Source organism: Amblyomma americanum, chromosome 1 (assembly GCF_052857255.1).
Source record: "Amblyomma americanum isolate KBUSLIRL-KWMA chromosome 1, ASM5285725v1, whole genome shotgun sequence".
Lineage (NCBI taxonomy): Eukaryota > Metazoa > Arthropoda > Arachnida > Ixodida > Ixodidae > Amblyomma > Amblyomma americanum.
Window position 1 is genome coordinate 103,661,076 of NC_135497.1, and position 6,000 is coordinate 103,667,075.

Sequence of the window (6,000 nt, forward strand, 5' to 3'; positions counted from 1 at the left end):
GAACCATGCGGAAGCCCGACGAGTACGCTGCCGCGTCCACGTGGGCTACCTCGGGACTGTTGCCGTAGAGCTTGTGCAGGGCTTTGGCGCGGGCTGTCCTGCGTTCTCTGTCGTGCTCGGGGTGCATGTTCTTAGGGATTGGAAGGATGATGAGATGGGAGCGTAGGTCTGGAGGTATGGGAACCCCTCGGTAGGATGGGTGATCGGGGTGATGCCTAGCTGACAGAGTAGAGTGCGGCCTGCCGCGGTACTGGACAGGCGAGTCAGTTGTGCTGTTAGGGTGGCTTCTGCCAGCTCCTCAAACGTGTTATGGGTACCGAGGTTGAGCAGCCGGGTAGTAGAGATGCTGGGGGGTAGGCTGAGGGCAACCTTCGTGCAGCTCCTGAGGAGCGCGTTATGCGGTCCCGCTCCTTCTGCTTTAGGGGGAGGTAGGGGAATGAGTACGCCGTGCGGCTCGTGATGTAAGCTTGGGTGAGGCGGAGAGTGTTCCGCTCTCGCAGACCCGCGCGCCGGTTCGCCACGCGCCGAATGAGACGGGTGGCTTGCTGGGCTTGGGTCTGGAGAGTTTGGATGGCGTTGCCATATGCGCGCCGTGGGAGTGAAGGACGAGGCCCATGATGCGAATTTTGGAGACCAGGGGAATGGGGTGGTTTCCTAGAGTGAGATGGGAGGGTTGGCGGGTTCGTGCGGCCTGGGACGGTAGAAGAAGAGTTCTGATTTAGAAGGGGAGCAGGCTAGGCCGCGCGCGCGAGCGTATGAGTCGATGATGTTGAGGGCCGACTGTAGGTTTTTTTCCATGTCGGCATCACTGCCTCGATTAGCCCAGATAGTGATGTCGTCAGCATAGAGGCTGAAATGTATGTCGGGTATTTGGGCGAGTTGGTGGGGGAGTTGGAGAAGGGCTACATTAAAGAGGATAGTAGACAGTACAGCACCCTGAGGGGTTCCCCGTGCTCCCAGTGAGACACCGGACAGCCGGTGGTCGCCCATGGTGAGTGTGTCTGTTCGTTCAGACAGGAAATTGCGGACGTAATTGTACATCCGCGGGCCTACACCTTGGGCGTGGAGGCCCTCTAGGATGGCTGCGTGGGTAACGTTATCGAAAGCTTTTGTTAGGTCGACGCCGAAGATAGCCTTGGTGTCGCCCGCGCGGGAGTCAAGGATGTGGTGCTTGAGCTGTAGAAAGACGTCCTGAGTGGACAAGCCCGGGCGGAAACGGCATAAGGTTTTTGTTCTCCAAATACCGGTTGAGTCTGGTCTGGAGAACGCGCTCCATGAGCTTGCCCACACACGACGTAAAACAGATGGGACGGAGGTTAGCGGGGAGAAGTGGTTTGCCGGATTTGGGAATAAAGACTACTTTGGCATCTTTCCACTGAGGTGGGAGGGCGGCGCGCAGCCAGCATTCGTTGAAGTAGTCGGTTAGGGCTTTGACGGAGGGGGAATCGAGGTTGCGGAGTGCCTTGTTGTGCACTCCGTCGGGGCCAGGAGCTGAGGACGCGTTGAGGCGCTGAAGTTCTGCCTTCACTTCCGCCTCGGTGATCGGTTGGTCGAGAAGGTCGTTGGGGGAGCCTGTGTAGTCAGGGTGGTTTGCGGAGGGATATGCCGGGAAGTAGAGATCACGAAGCTCCTCGAGAAGTTCCTGCGGGGAGGCCTCGGATGTGTGTATGAGTTTTATGAGGTTGTGTTTCTGGTGTGTCTTGGACTGAGTCGAATCAATGAGATGGCGGAATAGGTTCCAGGTCTGGGGCAGGCTCATGTTGCCGTCCAGCTTGTTACAGAGAGATTCCCAAATTTGGCGAGACAGAGTTACAGCATGCGTCTCAATCTCCTTGTTGAGCCGGGCCAGTCGGCGCCTGAGTGTTCTATTCCAGCGCTGACGCCGCCATCTCCCTTCGAGACCCGCCTTGGCGTCCCATAGGTGCACAAGTTCCCGGGTTCGAACCCGACCGCGGCGGCTGCGTTTTTATGGAGGAAAAACGCCAAGGCGCCCGTGTGCTGTGCGATGTCAGTGCACGTTAAAGATCCCCAGGTGGTCGAAATTATTCCGGAGCCCTCCACTACGGACCTATTTGTTCCTCTCTTCTTTCACTCCCTCCTTTATCCCTTCCCTTACGGCGCGGTTCAGGTGTCCAACGATATATGAGACAGATACTGCGCCATTTCCTTTCCACCAAAAACCAATTATTATTATTATTAAGATGGGAATCCATCGCGTCTGCAGGGCAGCCTCTGGTAGTTGGCGACTCACGGCGCGGACGTCACACTGGAGTTTGTCGCACCAAGTGGCTATGTCTGAGATTGTGTGTAGAGTGCGGGCTGCTCTGGAGGTGCGGAGCGAGTCCCACTTCGTGATGGTAGCATCACGAGAGGGTCTACGTGTTCGGCCTGCTTGTAGGAGAATCTCGATAATGTAGTGATCACTACCCAAATTCTCCTGGGTGTTACACCACGCAGCGTGAGATAGGCGGTGGGTGAAGGTGAGGTCAGGAGTAGTGCCTGCGCAGACGCTGTTCCCGGTGCGAGTAGGGTTGGTGGGGTCTGTGAGAAGAGAGAAGCCGGCCTGCTGAGCTGCGAGCCATACCCTGCGCCCCTTGGGGGTGTCGGCTGTGTAGCCCCAGGCCGTGTGCGGGGCGTCGAAATCCCCTACAATCAGAAGGGGCCATTTGTGTGCGGCTCGCTTAGCAAGCGTGAATAGTCGGTCGAAGTCATGCCGCAGGCACTTCGGGTGGCTGTATACGTTGATGATGAAGAGACCAGTATCCCGAGCGCGCTGCGGCACGAGTTCGATGAGGAGATGATCTATTTCGGGGACGTCTAAGGGTTGGGAGATAGTAGTGAGCGCACGGCGTACAAGAAATGCAACCCGAGGGGGTGTAGGAGAAAAGAAGACGATGGGCACGTAGCTGGGTACGGTGAGGGGATTGGAAGGCTCTTAATTGCAGCGCGAGCACGTCGGGGCCGTCTGCCCGAGCAAGGAACTGGTGAAGCAGCCCCCGCTTGGAACCAAACCCTCGACAGTTCCACTGCCAGATGGTTAGGATAGTGCGTGGTCTTGCCATCACTGAAGCTTTCGTTTGCAGTGTAGGAGTTGGAGACGTTGTGGAGCCGGGCTTTCTTTTTAGGCCGCACGGCAGCACAGGCTGTCGCGTGGCGAGACTCTTGCTCCTTAAATCGCTCATCAGTTTGGCGAGCAAATTCGTCTAGACGGGTAGTGAGGTTGGCGAATTGATTTGTGAAGGGTTGGATGGCCGTCTGTATACCGCGGCCTGAATTCTCGCCTCTATGAGTTGTTCGAAATTGGGAGGCAGGGCTGGCGTTCCCTCGGTCGGGGTTGGTGTGGTCAGGGAGGTAGTGGGTGTTGCGGACCGCTTCTTGGCCGGCTGTTCGCGAGTAGGGAGAGGTGGCTGTGGAAGAGTGGGGGTAGGAGCGGCCGGGGCCGCTGGTGCCGGGGTAGGGGTTTGGGCCTGCTGGTGGGCATGCAGCTGTGCCTGGGAGCGGTGGTTGGTGGTTTGGAGGGAGGCGAGCTGCGCGCGGACACGCAGCAGCTCTTCATAGAGGGGGTTGGCGGAGCCCTGGGCAGGTGGTCTCGGTAGGACTGGAGGTGGTGGTGGCCTGGTTCCAGTCCAGGAGCGGGTCCGGGCCTTGGGCTTGTGAGGGGTGGACAGCTGTTTTGGTGCGGCAGGCTGCAACACCGGAAAGGACTTCGATGTGAGCTGCGGGGCCTGGGGCTTGCGTGTCGAGGAGCGGCTGCGGTGTTGGGGTGGAGCCTGACTGATGGGAGTCTGGCTGGCGTTTGCCTCGGTGGCTCGCTTAGCATCCCAGTACCTCTTTTTGACGAGGTATGGCGTGCGGAAGCGCGCCTTGCACGTTTTGTCCGCCGTCAGGTGGGCTTTACCGCAGACATTGCACTGCGGCGTGCAGGAGTGGTCCTCAGGGGGTTCGACTTGGTCGCAGCCAGGACAGCGGCGTTGCTTGGGAGCCGGGCACACATCCGCACGGTGGCCAAGTGCGCCGCAGTTACGGCAGTGCTCGATCTTCCTTTTGAAGAGGTAGCACCTATAAAGTACAGAGGAGTAGTAGATGTGCTTGGGCACCCAGTCTTGTTCGAAGAGGAAGATGATGGACTCTGTCGAGCCCATGCGTCTGAAGTCCAGGATGGGAGGGTTCCGCTCGTGACTGAGAAGGTCCTTGATGTCTTCGTATGAGTGGTCCAGAGGGACCCCGTGAACCACGCCGCGGGCGCAGTCCTCCGGTGCCGCTTGGTAGGAGTATATGTCATAGGCAATGCCTTTGATCATTACGGACTTGATTTTGAGGTAGCGGAATCTGCGCTGCGGGTCGGGAGTGTTGATGAGGATGAGATGTTGGAGGGTGTTGATGACTGTGTCGGGCTTGGCCTCTTGATGTCCGAGGCGGGCTGCTTGCAGAATGGCATCGCGAAGCACAACGCCGCTCACGGTCGGAATGTTGAGGCCACCACGGGGACGGAGGATGATCTTGTGGTCGTCGATGGGGAGCTTGGGGTGGCGTAGGGAAGACAGTTGGGGCGGCCGGGGCCTGCGCCCGGCCGGGGCTTGAGGAAGATTCGGAGTAACGGTGGGAGGCGATTTGCGATTAGAGCTTCACCTGTCGTGCGCTGACTGCCAGCCGTTAGTAGAGGTAAGTTCCGAGGGTGATACGTCTTCTCCCTCTACTACAATGGTTTCCATGCCGCCGTCGAGGCGCCGACGCGCCGGTGTTGCGAGCTGCGTCTCTAGCGGCGTTCGGTATCGGCGGCTGCTGCGCCGCGAGGCTTAGCCTCAGCGCAGCGGGGTGATGAAAAGATTTGGACTTGCCTCTTAATGTGGAGGTCCAAATCGGGAAAGGTTGGTATCGGCAGATTCCTGACGAGAAGCGGAGGCTGGTGACACTAGTTTCAGACGGCTAGAATGAGTAAATCCGGTCGTAAAGGACAAAGTTTGCGGAGCGCATGTGAAGCGCGTGCGCTCGCCTTGCCTCCGAACGCCCTTGGACCGAGTCTTGTAGTGATCTGTCTCCGCCTGACAGATGTAGCCAATAATTTAGAATACAGTTTTAAATACTACCGCTTCCGCGCCTAACGGCGATATGCGGTGCTGGGCTTTCGCCCTAATCCGCGCTCGTTACGTCATGTAGCGGTCGTTACGTTAGTAGCGGACTGCTTTCGCCCACTTCGGCAGCCGACGGAGGGGCGAGCGCGAGGGGCCGGCGGTGGAGCGCCGACATTTTCAGCGTGCAAAAAAGTGACGAGAGGAGAGGGAAAGACGCAGAGACGCGGAAATTCAGATTTTGGTTACAGATAACTCAGCTTCTACGAAGCGCATCTGAAAAATGCTTGCTAGAGGATATTCGTGAAGCGGCGTCCTTTAGCCTAGGCATATCGCATATCTTTGTTGAGACCCCTTTTCACAGCCCTTTTAAGAATCCTTTGCGTTAGCCTCCACGTTTCTGCTGCGTAGGTGAGTACTGGCAAGATGCAGCGTTTGTACAGTTTTCTCTAGGGGGATATATTGGTAAACTGCCATTCATGATTTGAGAGAACCTGCCATACGCGCTCTACTCCATTCTTATCCTTTTGGTTACTTCCCTCACGATCCGGATACGCTGTCAGTAAACCTAACCTGCCCTAAGTAGACCTTTACCGCTTCCAGCACCTCGCTGTCATTTTTGAACTGTTAGCTGTTCCCTAGAAAGACATGAACATTACTTAGGTTTTCTGCCTATTAATTTTTAGCGTGCCAAAATCGCCAAGGTCAAATTTTGGCAATGGCTGGGGCGAAATTTTGAGGTCGCCGTCGTGTCGGGCTCGCTTAATTATGGTTGGACATCGATTTTGATCCAAATCGGGCAGGGTCAAATTTCGGGAGACGTCCGGGCCAAATCATGGAAATGACCCAGCCAAATTTGGAGGTCGTCATCATGTCGGGCACGATGCTTGGACATCGATTTTCGTCCAAATTTTAAAATGAAAGTTGGTTT